Source organism: Manis javanica, chromosome 3 (assembly GCF_040802235.1).
Source record: "Manis javanica isolate MJ-LG chromosome 3, MJ_LKY, whole genome shotgun sequence".
NCBI classification, from domain to species: domain Eukaryota; kingdom Metazoa; phylum Chordata; class Mammalia; order Pholidota; family Manidae; genus Manis; species Manis javanica.
In genome coordinates, this window is record NC_133158.1 from 58,212,734 (window position 1) to 58,232,845 (window position 20,112).

Below are 20,112 nucleotides of genomic sequence, written 5' to 3' on the forward strand. Positions count from 1 at the left end.
GACCCTGTCTTAAAGGAGGAGAAATAATAACCCTGCTTGTTGTCTGAGGCTGGGGGTTTGGGAGCTGAAGATATCCTTGAACTTGAGGGAGGACTAACAAGTTTGTTTCATTTACAAATGTGCCCCAAGCCAAGGTGGGAAGGAGCCTCTGAGATGAGTGTGGTAGCAGTCTCCCTCTTGGCCTGAGTAGAAAGCTGGTGTTGGCTATCATGACCCCTCCACACGGATACTTCCGGTTATTGCTTGTGGTGGGAGCTTTTTATCACTGTTGGGACTGGTTGGGTGAGCCTAGAATGGTGGGCTCAGGGAAATCAACTTCTGTCTGCGTACCCAGTGACTCCATTGAAAGCTTCTGGGAGAGGGGTGTGCTTGCCCTCCTGACCTCGGGTGATACCAGCCCCTGTGACGTGTACACCTTCTTCCATTAGCAGTCGCCTTGTCTGTGGCTTCCTGGGCCTCATCCCTTGACTCCTGCTGAGTCCACTTGTTTGCATGCACCTTGGCTGTGAGAGTTCCCATCTCTTCCTGCATCCTCCTCCTCTAACAGAGCCTCTTGAGTGTATTCCACTGCATTTCATTGCTTTCCTCCTCCTTACTTCTAATGCCTTTCCTCAGACTTTGACCCTGTTGAGTACGGGTCTTTCTCTGGGGGCTCTCCTGTGCCCCCTGGCTCCTGGGTGTGATGCTCCCCTCAGGGAAAAGCCCTGCTATGGCCTCCATGTGCTGGGCTCTAGCTGTGCCTCCCAGGAACTCTGTGACTGCAGCCTCTCAGAGAGAATGCGAGTGTTGTGCACGCCGCATCTAGTTCTGACCTCCTCTGTACTATGGCTACCTCCTGCAAGGAGCCCTCCCTCCATTCCAGCCACACTGGCCTTCTGTCTTCTGCAAGGTTAACAATGGAGTCAGAGCCACAGAGTGGAGCACTTCTTCTCCAGTGCCCGCTGGCTTTGCTTCCCTGTCCGGGGATGGAGGAGTCCTGAGTTGTATATGTTTTTCCTTCTCTGCTCTCTCCTTGTCAAGCCCAGTGCGGGTGCTTAGTAGGGATTTAATTTAAAAAAACTGCTTGCCAATTTGGTTGCCAATGAGTGGAGTAGGTGAGGTTGTTGAGGTTAAGTTAAAGTTTTTCTGATCTTGGAAAGATCAGAAAGAAAGAATCTTTAGAGATCAGCTTTGAACTTGAGAGAGAAACCTGAAACCTATTGAGAGCAGGTGTTTTTCTAAAAAGTTAACTACTATTATTAGTGCTTATAATGGCTCCAGCTCTTTTGACCTGAGCACCCAAGCTATCACCTGGGTGCTGTATCTCTGGGGGCTGTTCTTGGCTTGGGTAGGAGTCAGGATGCTTGGCTGGGTGTCATTTTTCTGCAGAGGGGATGACATGTTATCCACTTGGAGAAGCAGAGATTTCAGGATCATTTAGGGTGTTTCCTAAACCAGACTTGGGATGAAGGGTCTGATTACAGACCTAGACAGTCCTGGATATATGATTTCAAGAGACTGGAGTCAGAGCCCAGAAAAGGAGTGCTGGACCTGGGTTACTCCAGCTCCATCTTAGCATGAAAATGCAGTGTAGCAACAGAGTGTCTGACCGACTTCCCTTTCTAGCTTCTCAGGCAAATCCCCCTCCCTTCTCTCTCCCCACCTCCACCAATTCTCCCCCATGCTTCTTTTACCCAGCGTGGCCTTTAGACCTTTGTTTGGCTGTAGGCTTTTGGATAGATTTTTACTTAACTTCTCACGGTCTGCTCAGTTGAGTACAGCAGAGCTAGTTGGGAACAGCGCAGTCCAAGACAAGGGAATGCAAACACTTCTTCTCTTTGGCTTCAGAGAAAAGCATATCTTTTATGTTTGTATTTGATTTACCTTTCTAATCATGTCTGTTATAAAATTTGTATTTCTTAACCAAACCCTGCCAGTGGGTGGGGAAATATTAGTAGGACAGTCCAGCATTAACCTCTGCCTTAGGCTACCCAAGAGCAGCAGGTGTTTGAGGATTGTTTGTGTCAGATCCTTTTCTTTGATGAAGATGCATGTCCAGGGAAATGGGGCAGCAGTGCATCGTTCCTAATGTTGGGGCCTTGGACACATTGCAGGCCCTCAGTAAACTGTACTGGCATTTGTTCATTTCTTGTTCTGCTGGGTTGGCCCCCTTGCTCCCACAGCCCAAGTCTTCTCTATCATCATGTGACCTATTGGAGTCTTCCCAGCTCCTCTTCCGTTTCACCTGTTTTGGCCTTGCCCAGCCCTTCTTATGTTGGAGACTCTGCCCTTCGCTCCAGCTAGGAGAAGAAGCAGTTGGTTTGTTAAGGGGTGCCTCCTGATAGTTTTTACTTAGGAGAAAACCAGGAGGCACGGTGGGGCAGCCTCTTCGGGCGAAGATGTTCCTTCCCTAGTTACCTCTTTCTCTGGCTCTTTCCCTGGTATCCACCCTCTCCCCCTGCTCTTCTCTCTCACTTCCTTTCTTTTCCCTCCCCTCCCGTCCCCTGTTGCTCTCTGCCCACCCCTCCTCTCCTCTGCCTGCCTGCTCATTCTGCTACCTATCTCCTGCTCCCCATTTGCAGCCTCTCAGCCTCTCCTTCTGTGCTCTTGTCTCCCTGTCGTCTCCTTGATGGGGTACAGTAGGAGCGTCACGCGGTTGTTTTTTCCTCTGTCTTGGCCTGTTAGAAGTCCCTCTGCTACACCCATACCATAAATAACACTCGAGCATCTGCCAAACACATTCCTCACTTGTGTTAATAGGCTGCAATGATGCTGGAGCCTGTTACCATGGCGACCTCATTTTTGTTTGACTGTAACCCCCTCTGCTGCATAAAGCCTCCTCATGCACTCACTCACACACAAACAAGCAGGCTCACACAACTATTACATACGCTTAGCTATTAAAGATTATTTTGGAGAAATAATGTTTTGGAGAAATCTTTCAGCCCCGCAGGAGTGGGCGGTCATTTGGCCCAGGAGATGGGCATCTCTGCTGTCCAGTGTTATTCCAGGAGTGGATTGAAAAGTAGAGGGTCCTATTCAAATGTGTGGAATTACTATTATGCAGCCACATTAAACCTGCCTGACATGGTTTCTGAAGAGAAGATTCTGTCCCATGTGGGCCCCTGGGCTTGGGAGAGCAGTGAGAGGTTGCCCTTGCAGTGTGGGATTACCCCTCCCCTCCCCAGGCCTCCCTTCAGCTCTTTTTCCCCTGACCCTTTTGGAGAAACTCAGTGATTTTCCGCATTTCTTCCTTTGTGCCTGTTTGAACCTCCAACTGTCACCAGTTGTTCCAGAGATCAGAAAGGCACAGGCTCTGTGTGGGTGATGTTCTGTGACTGTGAGCATGTGTGTGTCTGTAGTGAGGAGGCTGGGGATGGATGGGGGTGGGGATGCAGACTAAGAACCAGCCGACTGCTGTGGTTGCTGAGGGCTGGGTGCCTACACACATGTGTGTGCACGCGCATGTGTCATGTGGGCTGGCCTGGGTGATGGAGGTGGGCCCAGGCAAGCCTTTGTGTTGACTTTGAAAGGAGATTATTGCAGCTCTGTCCTGTTTATTCTTGGCTGGTGGCCGGCTTCCCGTGGCCATTTGCCGTTTGATTCTGGGCCTTGATTGCCCTTCTGACCTTGACCTTTGGACTCTCAGAGAGGTACCCTGGGTGCACATGCTCCTTTTCCATAATGAGCTGACGGCTTGACTTGGGTGGCCACTTCCTTTGACCCCATGGAGTCCCACCTTCCCTTTCAAAAGCCTTCCTGCTGCCTACCTGCTCAGCTGCCCCCTGAGTCCTGCTGAAGAGCCACCTCCTCACTCTGGGATTTGGCCCATTGCCTCATCTGGTGAGTCTGTGGCTGCCCGAGTGTGCTGCTGGCAACCACTGCCTCCCTGCCTGCCCAGGTGGTGTGGAGGAGGGCACACTTCATTGCAGCGGCCGGGAGCTGTCTGCCACCAAAGACTCTCCCGCCTGCATTTCTGGATGGGAGAAATCTGGCCTCAGTGACCAAAGGCAGCAGCAGCTGCTGGGGTGGAGGCTTGCCTGAGTTGGGAGCTGAGGACGGTCTGCTTGTCTTGCCGCAAGGCTAACTGTCCTTTCCAGTTCTATTTGCTAATTGTTTTCAATTATGTGGCTTCCTTCTCTGTGTGGCAGGGAAAGGGGTGCTTAGAGTGTAGCAGAAGCCCTTGGGGGTGGGGGTGTCCAGCAGGACTACTGGATAGGGGTTCATCACTTCTAGATCCCAGGGGTGCCTCAGTTCCTATGGGGAAGACTTCAGGAATGGTAGAGAGCCAGCTGAGGAGTAGAATGACCATTGCTATATTTGTATCACTGTTAGTAATTCAATCGAAGTTCTGTTCTGGAGCATGAGGCCTGTGTGAGCAAGCATTCACAGGATAGAATGCTCATGTTTGTCTAGGAGGAGGACACAGACAAGGTATTACACTGCATCATGGAAACCTGCCCTATCTCACAGAAGAGTTTTAACAATCAGCATAAAAGGCCTGGACAGATGCTTTCCTCTGCAGACAGGCCCTGGCCACAGGCACTGTCAGAGGATGCAGCTGGCAGCAGGAGCAGGGCTATGGCACGTGGTGGGCTCTGTCTCTCCTCCTGAGAGGTGTGAATGGGGCTCTCCCCTTGGTCCCAGCCAGAGATGGGCTGGTGTTGTGGGGAGGGGGACCCAAGGTGGGAGCCTCTACCATAGTGCCAGCCTCTTGCTGGAAGGCTTCCAGTCCACAGCTACCTGCTTGGCACCTCAATTAACTATTTATCTTGTGGTGGGTCCAGCTCATGGCCGTTTACTTCCTGGGAGTTCAGCCTGCGTTGGAATGGAAACAGTTTGCTCTGATATGATTGTGCTCATAAATCCTTTGGGTACAGTTACATAAGTTATATTTGGCATATCCTTCTTTCATCCATGATTATCAGTTGGAGGTAGCTAGCTGATGGAGGGCGGAATTAACATTCATTTTCTCTCCCAAACACAAAACTTCATGGAGATAACTGGAAAGCTCTACTTTCCCTGCCCCTCTTTCTCAAGGCAATGTCTAGAAGATCTTACAACATTGCAAACAAAATGGGGGGGTTTCTAGTTAACGGACCATGGGCTTAAAGTGAGCCTGCATTTTGGCCTGGCTGTTGGAAAAGACTAGCAGGATCTTGGTTAGGTTTATGGGCATATCCAGTTCATAGGAAGATTTAGGACCCCTCTGAAATACTATGTTTGATTTCAGTATTCAGAGGACAGTGACCAGCTTGGTAAGGAAACCCTGGCTTCTGAAAGATCATTTTAAAGAAAGGGGATATTTAGCTGGGAGGAGAGTAGAGATGGGCAAGGCATTATTGCTGGGAATCCCTGTTACCAGATAATAGAGGAGGGACTAAATTTATTTTTAGTTGCTTCCAAGGACAGGGCTGGCACAAACAGGTTCAAAGAGTGGACAGATTTCAGCTCCAGGTAGGAGATACCTTTCTAGTCTTTGGAGTTACAGCCACCAGATGCCTTCTGGGGTAGCCAGCAGGTTGGACAGCTGTTTGCAAGGCTTGCTACTGAGGAAATGGAAAGTTCTGCTTCTAAAGGTCTGGGGTGGAGCCCAGAATGGATCTATTTTTTAAACGTCTTGGATTTAGTGTTTGACGTTCCACAGGTGATGCTGATGACCAACTTAATAGGTTTTGGATCGTTGGCCATCACCATTCACACCCAACCCTAGGATTCTGTGGTTTGGTGTCTTGAAACAGCATGGCTGCCTCCTGAAATCTTTTGGGCTTCCTACGTCTCAGCCTCTGTTCTAAAGAAACAAATTTACTGCAGACCAACTGGGAGACATCCTGGTTGGGTGGTGAGTGTATATGATGTAAGACTGCAGATCTGAAAGGCTACTCGTTATGTGAAACAGGATGGGAAGGATGCCCCAGATCTCCTCTCATCCCTTCTTCCCACCATCCTCACCACCCCCACCCCTTTCTGGTTTGAGGCAAAGCAATATGGTACACCATTGTTGGTGAGATTGGGAGAGGACCAACAGAAAGATGGACCTTAGTTTAAGTCCTAGTTTATTCATTAATTTGTCTGGTAAGTGAATATGAAAAACCCTGAAGGCACCCCAGGTCTGGAACGGATGGTATAGAATGTGGAGAATGAGGATATAAGGCATGGAGGCATGAGGTGAGAGGTAAGGAATTAGGAGATGGTTTGAAGAGAGGAGCAGGCCTTTAGGAAAGGAAGAGGGGATTGGAGCTGTGAGTGTTGGGGGGGGGGAAGGGATGCTCTCTGGGAACAATGGAATATAGTCACAAGAAAGAGGGGTAGACAAACAAATGCGGGGAGACAGTAGTGGCTTTATTCCACAGGCCAGCCTCATGTGTAAGTTTGAGATCCCTACCCCCCTTCTTGCTCTGGGAGGGTTAAGAGCCACTGCTTCTGAGCTTGAGGCTTCCTGACCTCACACCTGAGTTCCCTTCAGGGGCTCCCTGGGCTTTTGGAAGTGGGCCTCAGGGTCTCGCACATAGTAGGTGCTCAGTGAGGGTTTGAATGAATGCACAAGTGAATGGGTGGTGGGGTGGGTGGACTGCTGCGCAGACTCTGCTGCGGCGAAGTGCTAGACCAACACCTCCACAGAAGGAAGCACTGCAGCCCAGCTTGGAAGCCTATTTTGGTGGACTGTAATCCTAAACTCTGAGCAGGACTTCCAGAATCCCTCTTGCTGCAACTTAAAATGTGTGCCTTCTTGGAAACAGAGAGCTGTTGCCTGGCACTGCTGATACTATATCACTTCACAGATTTGAAAACCATTATTAAGTCATTCTTTCAGCATTCTCCCCATTCATTTAGACAACAGCTGTTTATTAGGTGCCTACTGTGTACCAGCCACTGTGCTAGGCCGTGGAGTTCAAAGATGACTCAGCCTGGGTCCCAGCACCCAGGACTACATTAGCCCAGACTCTCCCACTCAGTGGCCTTTGGAGGGATGCTAATAGATGTTTCACATATATAACATTCAGTCCCATGTCAAGTAAGTTTGGAAGTACTGGGTTAAACAGACGTCTTTATGGTTAGGACCTTAAAGCTTTTAATATGTTAATATGCACTAAAAATTGACAAGAGGAGGATACTGCTTGAAGCCTTTATCAAATGTATTTGACTGTAGAACCAGTTTTTCCAGGAATATCACAGGGGACATTAGTGTTTGTTGGAACTCGTTTTAGGATGTGCTGCTTCAGGGGCTGGGAAGAACCTTGAAATTTCTCAGGTACCAGCTCACTGCCTCCTGGATAGGCCTAGGCAGAGTGATCTAGACAGGGGCATTTGTTGGGTGGATTTCCTTGCTCCAGGAGGAGATTGCCCAGCCTTCATTGTCTGGCTGCCTGTTCTAAAGTCTTGCCCCTCATCTGGGTCCGAAATCCTTTATGAAATAAAACGATGGGCTGGAAGGGACCAGGGAAATGCCTCCTTTATTCAGTTTCAGTTTTTCTTAGGATTTTTTTTTTTTTTTTTTTGCTGTCATTAGACATTCGAGCTTCTTTAATGGGTGTGGGGTCCATTGAATGTCTTTCCAGAGCTTTTGCTTCAGACCCTGAGTGCCTGGCTGCATGTAGGGAAATGGTGATGGGCCATTCCAGATCTTCCCTCCTCACCCAGTTTACTTTGTTTCCTTCCCACCCCCACTCTCCAAAAGGAGGAAACCCTTAAAAAATATTGCTTATAAACAATGAGTATACATTGAGTCTTTGCTGTAAGCCTGGCACTGGGCTAGTGCCTTACATATATGACCTCATTTAATTGAATATCAATTCTATGAGAAAGACATTTGTATCCCTCTTTCAGGGCTGCAGAAAATGAGTAAGAGAAGGTAAGAAGCTTTCCCAAGGTCACATAGCTAGTGAACACAGCAGATGGCTCCGTGCCCACCCATATTCCCTGGGCAAGTACCTTTCCACTCTTGCCAGCTGGACGTCTGGCTGTCAGCACCTGAGGACTCTGGAGGGCCGCAGCCTCTCTACCTGCTCATGGGGCAGGTCGGAAGCACGAGGGAGTTACCAGCCCCAGAGCAGCTCTCACCAGTGACTGCTGGGTGCTGGCAGGTAAATACCCCAACTGCTTGTCCCTGGGGTGGGGCGTGTGACTCTGAGACCTGTGCTCCCCAGGGCTCCCAGTCCCACAGAAGGGTTCAGTTCTAGCTGCCTACCATGGTGGCATGCTTGATAACATCCTTTTCTCAGGGCTCTCTTCTCTCCCTTGTCTCATTTCTCCACTTCCCTCCTAGTGTTTCTTGGGCTCCCCTCCCAGATAAACCACTTGTATTCAAATCCATGTCTCAGAATCTTTCTCTGGGGGAATCCAAATTAAGGGTGGAGAAGCCGGGATTCTAAGCCAGGTGCGACTTGGGCACTAGGGAGGGGAAGAGGCTGCTTACTAGGGGCAACAGGCTCAGGTGCACCACTCTGGTGACTTAGGACCCACGTGCAGCCTGGGCCCCTCACTCCTATTTGATGTCATATGTTTGTCACTTGTAAAGTGGTTGCCAGACTAGAGGAATGATGTGAAATATAAAGAAATTTAATATATATATGTATTGTGTGTGTGTAAGATTTTTTACTTAAAAATGTGTGGCTTTCTGTTCCCTGGACAGTTGCTCAGGTACCAGCCAAAAGACTCAAGTACTTTTACATTTGATTAGCACTTTATAGCTGACCAGGGACCTTACTGTGTGTGATCTCATTTGCTTCTCATGATGGCTCTGAGGAGGTGATGGGTTAGGATTAGCTTTGGGGCCCAGAGGCCCACAAGAAAGCCCTGATGTATGATCTGGCTGAATTTCCTTGGCTTCTCTCAGTCAGGCCCCTCTGTACATTGGGTATGATATGACAGGATCTGTTGTTGGGTGGCCCAAACAAGGCAATGCATGTGATGGCACTCATAGTTAGACCTATGTCGCTTACTTTGTGTTGAAGAAGAGGAAGTAGGGGATCAGAGAGGTTAAGTGACCTCAACTAGGTCACACAGCTAGTTAGATAGCTTGGGAGTGCTCTATACACATCCAGATCTCTGACTCCAAATCCAGTGTGGTTTTCGCATTTGGACCCAGTCCCGGGTCCACCCTGTGGTGCCTAATGAAGCAGTAGAAGGCAAGGCTGCTCTCAAGCAATTGTCTCGATTTGGTTTTGGAATGTGTGGTTTTTTATTTGTGATGGCCTTCCTTCCTTCGTGGTCTCTGGCTCAGATGGGAAGGAGTTGTCATTTCCTGAGCATGCAATGATGCTGTGAGGCAAGGCAGCGCTGGTGTGTGCGGGGGCGCCTGGGGTCAGATGTTTACCTGTGCAGAGCCCACGAGTGGCTTTATGGATGTGTGAGTAGGGACTGAGACCCTGGGGGAGGGGTCAGAAGTGATGCTAGGATAGCTTAGCTATGGGGGTGAGGCTGCCCCATAACCAGTCTTCTGGTGGCATAAGTGGAACAGGGGAGAGAAGAGAGCAGGCTGCTGGGGACACATCGGGATCACTTCTTGGTGCATCTTGGAGGTCAGACCCAGGGTCTTTCTGTAGAGTAGCATCTAGTAGACATGATGTTTAGTGCTTGCTAGAGCGTTTCTAGGATGTCTTTAAAGCCCAACTCCCAAAAGCCATCAACACCCTAAAACATAGCCCAAATATCCTGTTTTAGTCCACTTCTGTCCCTCTCATTCTTCTCAAGAAAACTAAAAGAAAATGTAACTCCTGCTCTGGTACCATTCTTTGCTAAGTAGATTTTTGAGATTTATTTTCACATTTTCTTTTTGGGGATGGGAAGGCTAATTATTTATTCATGTAACATGCCCAAGTCCCCAGTCTTCCTCTGGCCAAGTCCCTTTTCCTGTAAGCATTGCACCACGCTGCACGGGAGGGATCCGGCCATCCCCTGATGGGCTCCCAGTGGGTAACACCAGCCAGGAAATGTCTTGGCCCTGAGGCCCTGACATCTCAGGTGAGGAGGCTGCAGAAGCTGAGTCCGGGGGGGAGCAGAGTAGGCCTGTGCCCCCTGACAATGGCCCTGCCTTTGTGACGCACTGTTAATCTCTCGTTTGGAACATCCTCTTCTTTTTCTCCATAGCACTTATGCTTGTTTGTAATTTGATGCTGGTGGGTTTATCTGTCTGTCTTTCTACTTGACAGTCACCTCTCTGAGGGCAGGGGCCTTGCCTGGTTTAATACCAGAATATTTACTGAATGTGAGTGACTTTCTGGCTCCTACTTGCCCAGCACTGTGGGAAGAGAGCAGACATTCCCACTGTCAGGTTGCACTGGGCTTCTGGCTCGGGGTGCTCCCTCCCTGGCCCGGGCAGCTTGTCCACTCCCTGCAGCGGACCACTGTGCTTAGAAAACACTGCTTTTATCCTGACCCTTCTTCGTCTGCTGGATTCCCTACTGGTCTGTGCAGTGATGTCAGGAAGGGCCGTGGTACACCCATTTGCCCCCCACTCCTGTCCTCAGTCCCCTCTCTTCTTCATATCTTTCTTTTGGTGTCTTTTCCTGTCTCCTGAGTTTCCCCCCCACCACCACTACCCCCTTTCCAGCTGTACAATATGAAGACCTCAGAGGCTCATCAGGAGGCAAGTTTCTACATAAGGACAATGAATATGAGCATGGATAACTACGCAAACTCCAAACAGGATTCTTCATTCTTTTCAAAGCAGTCTCATGAAATAGCTGTTCTCACAGTGGGTCATAAACTTCCCTCTAGTCGATTACCGTGTGTATATGATAACCATGCATGTGGCAACTGAGTTTTTCACCTCAAACACCCAGGGCTAAGACATAAGCTTTCTGGATGGCTGAACCTCAAATAACCTGGCAGAGTTTAAGGTGTGGGAAGTGAAGGCATGTCTAGGAGCTCTTACACTACCCCAGCATCCAGGCTCATGTGGGGCGGGCCTGGGCACCAGCACTGTGTAAGGCTCCCAGTGAGTCTGATGTGCGCTGGGTTGAGAACTACTGCCCTGTGCTCCCTTCATTAGCAGAGGGATCATGTGGATGACACTGGATCTGATTTATAACGATATTGAAAGGCGAGTTGTTTATATCAAAAGGGTTTATTGTGGTGATTCAGTAGAGTGATGGCCACTAAAAATTATAGCAGGCGTGTTATAGGGGAAGAAAACTTGGTTGGTGGTTGGAGTATAAAATCGTGTCAGGCAAGGCTGTGGCTCAGTATATTTATGCTGCTCTTATCACCAGCAATTAGCCCCAAACATGGCTTGCAAAGTGGCTTAGTGCAGCCCTGTAATAATTGGAGGAGCACTGAAGGACTGACTGCTCCACCCCGCACTCAACTGAGCCACTGGGCAGAGCAGGAAGTCTCGCTTAGCATTCCAGATGGCCCCTTGGCTGCAAACAAACGCCTATCAATCAGTATTAACCCTTCCCTCTCTTTTTTCTGTATTTCACTTTTGCATGAGGAGAAATTGCACAGTCTGTGGCCTTGTTCGCTCAACAGTGTTCATTGTAGTCTTTGTGAGTCTCTCTCCAACTGGAGTGTAAACTAGAGCACTAGCTGTAGTAGGTGCTCATTTAATACTTGTTGGATGGATGAGTGAATTTGCTCAGTTACCCAGCTGGTAAATCATAATGTTGATCCAGCACTACTGCCACTATGACTTTTTCTTTGACTCCAGCTCATGAAAAGCAAGGAATTATAGTTAGCAACTCCCCATATGTATTTATGGTTACCAGCAAGTGTGGGAAAGAGTGAGAGAGTAGAAGAAAGGTGGTGTGCAGAGTGATGGAGAGGTGGGGCTTGCACCTTGAAGGGATTTCCTTTGGATCAGGGCAAGGAGGGTAAGGATCCTGCTGCTGTTCTTGTGCCCTGGGAGGACAGAGAGAAGCACCTGGCCCTGGGGTCCATCTGAGAACTGAGAAGATTGAAGAGCACCAGGTGTGCAGGTCCTGGGCCTGGGATGCACCCCCACCCAGGACAGGGAGATGTCCTCGGACTAAATCCTCCACAAATGACCACATGTGGATTACGATGTGGTCTTTTTTGGAAAGGGGTTATCTGGGGAGAGTTAATTTTGGATTTCATTTTACATTTATTTTTAAAGTGGAATATTTCTCCAGCATTGGTGGCAATGGCCTAGAAAAGCCAGTTAGTCACTGTCTGACATCTTCCCCGGTGAGATGTTGCTCCCCTGAGTCTTTCTCCCCTGAGGTCTGTGGGGCTGATTTAACTACTCTCCATCTGAGGCCTCCGGGGTGGTTTCACTGGCAAACAGGCCTGTAGGGAACTCCTGCTGGGTCTGCAATGATGGCACCCTCTGCTTTGATCCTGGGGTGTCAGGGAGCAGCTGAGAGCTTGGGAGAGGCAGCCCTTGGGGCTGCTCTCAGCCTCGTCTTGGAGGAAGCGATGGCATCCAGGCATCCAGGTGAGAACTTTCCCTGCCAGTTCCAGGTCTGTGAGTTGGTTCTAACCTGTGTGCCCATGCAGTCCTTCTGTTCTTGATTTTGCTTTCTGTCTCCGCCAGGAGGTGAAAGGAAAATCACCCTAAGCCTGGATTTACAGAAGAGAACTGGTTTCTCTTACAGGAACGAAAAGATACAGACTGCCACACCCACCTCCCTTAGGGTCCTTTCTGGGTTCCCCTGTGGAGTGGGAGGAGGGCCTCGGGGGCAGATGCTGGAGCCTCTGGGCTGTGAGGGGCGGGACAAAGGCGCTGGTGCCGGGAGAGGTCCTGGGAGAAGGCGAAGTGGTTCTGACCCACACACTAGGTGAGAGGTGCAGAGAAGGGCTGGGGCTGGCCCTGGGGTGGTGCAGGGGGCATTTACTCACTGCAGGCTGAGCTGCCGACTCTGAGACCCCCCACTGGGTGTCCCCACTGCCCACTGTGTGTAGTGTAGGCCTGGAGGGCGCAGGACATGGCTGGAGCACATGAGCTCCAGAGGACCAGGCGCAGGTATGGCTGTAGGGTGGGGGTGTCTCTCTTCCCCAGTAAAGAGCACAGAGGCTGGGACCCTTGGGTTTCTACAAGGTGAGAAGCCACTGCACTGGCCGCGCACAGGCGGACAGAGCCACCCTGCATGCTCTCAGGTGACTATCCCTCTCCCATGCAGCCCCACCCTTCTGGGACGGCAAGAAGGTGCCTCTCTCTGCCACTGGTTAATTCTGTGGCCTCTGCAGTTACTGAGCTCTGCCATTGTCAGACCACTGAAGTGAAAAGCCTGGGTAAGCCACCCTATTGGCGGCTGGGGATGGATGAGGCCACATGCCTCTTGGCCTTCTTCTTTCAGGAGAGGAGGGCTTTGAGATCTTGCTTCCAGTCTAGGGCTGGGGAAGGGCTGAGCTCAGGCACTCACTGTTGGCGGGAAATCTCCTTTTCTCTGGGGACCCCTCTGGATTTGGAGTTTCCCAATAGCTTGCCTGGAGTGGGGCAGGCTGTCCTTTGGGAATAGCATCTGTTTCTTTTCCAGGCACCAGCCTTTGCCACTGTCCTCATGAACCCCTAGGTCCCTGGGCATGGGGAGGAGGGGGACGGCTTAGTCCTCTCCCTTGGGAAATGTTCCATCTGCTGGAAATCATCTGCCTTTCTGAGATGCCCAGCCTAAAGACAGGACAGTACTGCCAATTCCTACTGTTTATCACACACTTACCGTGTGCCAGGTACAGCGCTGAGCACTGAGTAACTTGTTTGACCTTGACAAGTAATTTAATCTCCCATTAGATAGGTGTACTTTATTATTATTATTTTTAAGCAGAACACTTTATAGATAAGAAACTTGAAGCCCAGGGAAGAGTGACTTGGGTAGGCTTGCAGTTCCCAAACTTGTGTGTGAGAATTCCCTGGGAAGCCTATCTACCAATTCTGTTCTTGGGCCTCTTGTCAAGAGAGTCAGATACAGGAAGTCTAGAGTAATCCTCAGGAATCTGCATCTTAAGTAGGTTCCCCAGAATTGGAGGCAGGTGCCTCAAGGGCAAGGTTCCACCCTGCAGTATCTGCGTGGGTGCAGAAAGGACTGAGGCAGGCAGAGGCCCTCCCGAAGTGCTGGGGAGTGCCAGGCCTCAGAAGAGGTGGCGTTTTCTGTGCTAACTTCACCTGGAGGTAGACTGAGCAGGAGAAGGAGGGGTTAGACAGAGGGTAGGAGGGGCTCTGGGGGAGTTGGTGGCTCTCGGGGGCACAGCTGGAGCAGGCTTTTGGAGGAGACCAGGGAAAGAGGAGATGGAGCAGCTCTAATGCAGAGGGCAGGAGCCAAGAGGTTGTCTGGGAGCAGAACACATGTCAAGGCGCCGAGAGAGGAGTTGGTGAAGGGATTTTCAGGTGACTGCAGGGACACTGGCCGTGCTGCTGTGGCATGACCACAGGGCTAAGTGCTGACAGGGAGCCACACCTCTGCCTCAGTGTCCCCATCTGTGCAATGCAAATCAGAGAATCTCTGAAGGTCCATGCAGCGTGTACATTAATGGGTGCTCTGCGGTCAAGTAAGAAAGGACTTCATTCCGGAGGCCTGGATGGGGAGTACTATGGGGACAAAATGATACACCCCTGGGGGCACTGAGCTGGCACCATCATGCAGGCAGACAGCTCGTGGTTTCCTGCCATAAACCTCAGTCCTGGGTCCCTGCCCATCATTCTTCCTGGTCACGCCCTTCCAGCTGGTTGAACTCAGCGTGTCCCCAAACAAAATTCTTCACCCCTAAATTGGGTTTTATATTTGCCGAGATTTGGTGTCAGATGTGTGTTGGACTGAATTACTAACAAAAGTCCATTAAGCACTGGGACACCCAGATGAATAAGCCGCAGGCCCAGCCTGCAGGAGTCCACCTGTAAATAGCGCCTCCGGTGTGCCGGGCTCTGTTCTAAGCACTCCAGCTCTGTGAACTCATCTCATCCCACAGCAGCCCTAGGAGGTAAGCCCTGCCGTGGTCACCCCCAGTGTGCTGATGAGGTAACAGGCTCACACAATGAGCTGGGCAGCCCGGGCTCTTACTTCCCAAGGCCAGGGGACAAGCGGCATTCATGCCTGCTGGGCACCGTGTGATTCCTGCGGTTTTAGCAGCAGAGGCCAAGCATGCTTGCTGCACCAGGAGGGAAGGGGAAGAAGTGGTGTGGAAAAGGCAGAGCTGGCAGTGGGCGAGATCAGCATGGGAAGAGTATAGATTTCTGGGCCAAGGCCATGGGTGTCTTCAGAGGCTGTGGGGATCTGTAGACAGTTCTTCTGCAGGGCAGTGAGTAGATGTGACCCCATCTGTATTTAGGAAGGTGGCTCTGGTGTCTGCATGTGGAGCCGGAGAGCAGTGCTGAGGGGAGGCCACTGCCATCGTCCAGTAAGGCTGGGGTACCTGAGGGTCACAGGGACCATCTGGATATTTACCTAGTGGTTTCTCCTTGCCTTGGTTACTGGTGGTATCAAACCTACTCCCTGGTGCTCCCTAGCCAGGAGACCAGCTCCTCAACTTCTGGGGAGTTCGATAGCACCTCCTCCCCAGGAGACCTGTGGTGGCTCCCAAGGGCACTCCTCTTTACCTGTTCTTGGGCTTTAAATATCCATGTACCTTCTCTGCTCACTTTCCCAGGGCTTTGCCTTTACCAAGGTGTGAAGCTCACAAACATTCAACCTCATAGCTCCTCCTCCCTCTGGACACTAGAAGCCCCCACCCCAGCACATCCCTTTTTGGGGTACCTCTGAGAATGTCATCTCTCTCTGGGACCCTGGCACCCTGGACCAGCACTGCCAGAGCCCCAGATGCCAGCTCCCACACACAGTTCTCTCTCAGTGATGAAGTGCATGTGTAGCCCCTATTGGCTGCTTATCCGATCCCTGCACGCCCCTTCAGAACGTCAGCTTCCTCAGGCAGAGACTCCACCTGTGCACGCCTGTATTCCTTGTGCCCGCACAGTGCACATCCCAGCTCTGCCGTTTTCCCAGCTGTGTCTCCTTGGCCGGCTTCTTGCCCTTTCTGAGTCTACATGTTCTTCATAAAAGGGGACATAGTAAGAGTTGTTACCCCTGGGGGTTGTGTTGAACATTATATGTGATGATATATGCAAAGCCCTGCCAAGGAAAACACCCTCAGGAAATGACCTGTGGTCTGTCCTGGCTGCGTGGACTTCGTACTTTTAAATTCTCACCCATTGTAAGACAGCCTCGTGTTTCTCCTGAATGCCTGTATTTGGAGGGCAGTAAACAAGATAGACAGAAATCACATTCCCTCCAAAGAGAAGGCTAAGTGGAAGGAGGGCCAGGTCGTGGGTCCTGAGTTTTTACCCTATCCCTGCCCTGTCCTTGATCTGGCTGGTGGCCACCAGTTAACCAGCACAGACCCTCCAGGAGCGAGGCAGCCTCCAGAGCTGACCGGGACCAGCCTGGAAGCTGGGGTCAGGACTTTGTTGGGTGAGTGTTAACCAGGGAGTGGGCTGAGCCAGGTCCCCCTGAATTTGGGGGTAGCTGTTGCTGAGGGAGACTGCAGGGAGGTCAGGCATCCCCTCCAAGGACTGTTCTAGAGAGGCTGGTTAATAAACTGAAGATGGTTTTGAAAAGGTGGGAGCCTCTGGGAAAGAGAGGGGACACACATCTGTTTCTCCCAGGTGTGCTTCTGTTTGTAACTCCATTAAGACATGTACACATGTGGCAAATGACAGGGAAAACACCCATGGACCCCCAGAGGCCCCTGTGTGAAGAGTGCTTGGAGTCGGGGAGGCCTCAGATGAGGCACTCAGGGGATCTGGCCAAGAGCAAGTGACAACCAGGACATCGAGTCAAATCCCTCGCCTCAAACCGAGTGTCTAGGTGGGGCAGGGCCCGTGCTGGGGGTGAGAGACTGTGATGCTATCCAGATCAGTCCCCTGGCTGGGTGGACCTTTTAGGCTGGAAGCAGGGCTGGCCAGCTGGGTGGACTGTTGGAGGGCTGCTGGGAAGTGGCCTCCCGGCTTCCTGCCCATTCATAACCTCATGTGACCAGACTGGGCCCCCTCTCCAGAGCTTTCCCCTAACACTGAGCAAGGGGCCGCCTGTGCCTGGGCGGCACGCAGGATGCCTGGGGAGGGGCTATGCCAGCACCAGAAACCACAATAGACCTTGACCCTGGCTAATGGAGGCAGTCTCCAAATGGTCCTTTTTTCTTTTTGGCTAAATTAACATTTGGCATTTCAGGGTGCTGGCCCCATGCCCGGCCACTCTGGCCTTCTGCCTGTCAGCTCCTTTGAGGCTATTTTTGCCATTCACTTATTTATTAACTATTATTGCTCCCCAGGACAGATGGGCACACACACACTGACATGCATGTGCACACACACACACACACATGTGGGCATGCACACACACACACACACACACACACACACACCCTCACATTCTCCAACCCAGAACCCACTGGAAAAAACAGCCTGCACCCACCAGGCTGAACATGGGTTGCAAAAGGTAGAAATGACCAAATGGTGGGCAGTCTGTGTCATGGTTGGAAGAGGGCTGTGGGGGTGGTGGGAGGCAGTGACCTCCCTATTCTCATCATTCCCCAGATGCGCCCTTCCTCTGCGAGGCATCTCTGTGCCTATTCTCTCATCCACAGGGGTGCTCAGCCCTGAGGAGGGCTCATGCATGAGAGGACTGTGGAACCCACCTGCATTGTCTTTCCAGAGATATCAGCAGGGGAGCCTGGGAGAACTAGGACCCCCTTGCTAGGATATAGGAGAGTGCTTGCTTCCTTCTGTGCGAGGCCTGCTTCTCTGTCCAGTTTCAACAAGCTCCCATCTCCCAGAGGAGGGAAACTTGGCTTCTGCCTTCAGAAAGCTTCCAGCCAGTGGGGACCACCCTGGGCTCTGCTCATGAAATGAACAGTTCTCGGTCACACCATCTGACAGCAAAGAGCATCAGAAAGAACAGGTCTAAACTGAGAGGCAGTGTGCACATGGCCCTGTCCACCATTTGATCCTCTGATAGCAGGTTGCTGGCAGCAGAGCAGATGCCAGACCCCCAGTCACACATACTTGTGAGCCCCTCCTGCATGCAGGGCACTATGTGGTACAACTGTGTGGGGTGCAGACCCCTGAGGGCCGGGCAGTAATCCGCATGCATGTTTTCTGTCTCCCTGGCAAAGGGCCAGCCATCTGCTCTGAGGCTGGGCCTCAGCCTCATTCCCCTCTACAACCTCGGCACCAGGGTTCCCAAAGGCCAGCACAGAACCAACAGAACAGAAAGGACAGTGGGAACTGTCCACCTTCGGCTGCCTGGGCCTTTCCCCGCGCCTTGGTTGTGTGTGTGAGAAATAAGAATGATGTTCGTGTCACCTCCAAGGCAGCGAGTGAGGAGATAGGGGGCTGGGGCAGAGGCTGCCCGTTAGGAGGGGCGACCAAGCCTAGGTCCTGGGCCGGTCACCTATATTCTCCCACTCAGCTGGCCTGCCCTTCCCTCCCCTTCTTAGGACATGAAACCTCTATTTTCCTGACCGCTGAGGGCTCTTCTCTGCCCAGACAGACAGTGCGCTCCTGGGACTGGACGCTTACCTGCACAGGGACTGCCAGCTGCCGGGCATTGCCAAGCGGGGCTGTCTGTCTGAGGTTCTTCTTGGGACAGTGTCAGGGGACTCCCTCAGAGCAAGGGTGCTGTCCATTTCCATGACACGGGGAGCTCTCTGAGGGCAGGGGCTGAGCCTGTCCCCACTAGCTTGGGAACTCTGAGGACAGAAGATGTCATTCCCCCCTCAGATGGGGAGCTCCCTGAGAGGCACTTCCCCGCTCCCTGGCCTCTGACCCAGTTTCTGGGTGTGGAATGCAAAGGTGCTCAGGCCTGGGCACCTGGAGACCCCACGGCCATAGCCAGGCATGCAGCAGGAGGAGAAACTTTGCACCTTCCCGTGGGAGGTTAGAGCCAGGAATTACATCCTGTTAATCAGGAGTTTCCTTCTACTTCCCCTTCTCCTCAAGGGTGGGGCAGGGATGGGTTTATGGCCAGGGTGGGGAGTGGTCAGGCTTTCACAAGCATGATACACTCGAACACTAGGGGTTTGTGTTGAGCTCAGGGCTGAGTCAGGGAGGTGGGTGGGGAGTCAAGGGGGGTGGGCTCGTGCCTCTGGTGGGCTCAAGACTGAGTGCCCTCTCGAGCTCAAGACTAAGTAAGTGCCTTGTGTGACCCGCTCCAGCGCTCCAGAGAGCACAGGGCCAAGGCAGCTTGGGTAACTGTCCTGTCCCCTCCCTGCAAGGTGCAGAGAAGTCTCCTCTCTGTCCTCGTGGTCAGCCCTGATGCTGCTCCCAGGAGGGACAGCTGGGAAGTCCTCTCTTCTCTGTGTATGCAGATGATGCCAGCCTCCTTTCAGACTGTGATATATGTGTGCCTGTGTCTTTCTCCCCTTCTTGAGGAGGGACTGTCTCATTAATTTGTGTGTTCACCCCTCTTCTGCAATGGCCACAGCCCTTAGACTCTTCTGGAATGTCTTGGCTTCTGAGAGTTCCCAGCAGGCTGAGGAGGGGTTCACTGAGAAGGGGTTCTGAGCCTGCTGCTGGTGGACATGACCTAGAAGCCATTGTCATATGGTCTGGGAAGAAGTGGGTCCCCATGGTGGGGTGCTCTGCTTGGGGTCTACGGGAGGGGATTTGCAGCCCCCCAGTCATGAGCTGAGTTCACTGCTCCTGAGTTGCTGTCATGACTATGTAGCCATGTGGTTTAATGGCAGGCACCTGGGCTTTGCCATCGGGCAGCTCTTGATTTGAAACCCAGCTCTACCACCTACCCATGTACAAGTCACCTTGGACGAGTGACAGCAACTGTCTGACCCTCAGTGTCCCCATCTGATCGGTTGGGGCTGTTGCTCTCCACTCCACAACGATGTTGCATGACGTGTGTGCTAATCTGTGTAAAACACCCTGACCCTCCCCACTGCCCATGGCGATCCCAGCAAAGGCCAAGACGAGGTAAGCCAACTAAACATCCAGCTCCCCTGGCCACTCTGCCCACCCTAACTTTTACCTGGTCTTGTGTATTTTAACTTCTGGCTGCTTTAAATGCTCACCTAAATCTAGAGTCAGCTTTGATGCCACTTTGCCAAAAGAAGGGGAGAAAGTGTGGCCATATTAGGAGCTGGTCAAACCCTTCTCAGGCCCCTTTCTGCCTGGGAGGAAGCTGGCAGGCCCAGGGCCTGCACGGTTTTCTGCCTCCCAGGAAAGATTGTTATTAT

The 20,112-nt window shown here is 51.6% G+C and overlaps 1 protein-coding gene across 5 annotated transcripts in view; it reads left to right on the forward strand.

Annotated features, from left to right (window-relative positions):
• ADCY5 (adenylate cyclase 5) overlaps positions 1-20,112 on the forward strand; it is a 144,438-nt gene that overhangs the window by 2,108 nt on the left and 122,218 nt on the right. The gene's annotated exons all lie outside the window — the stretch shown is intronic.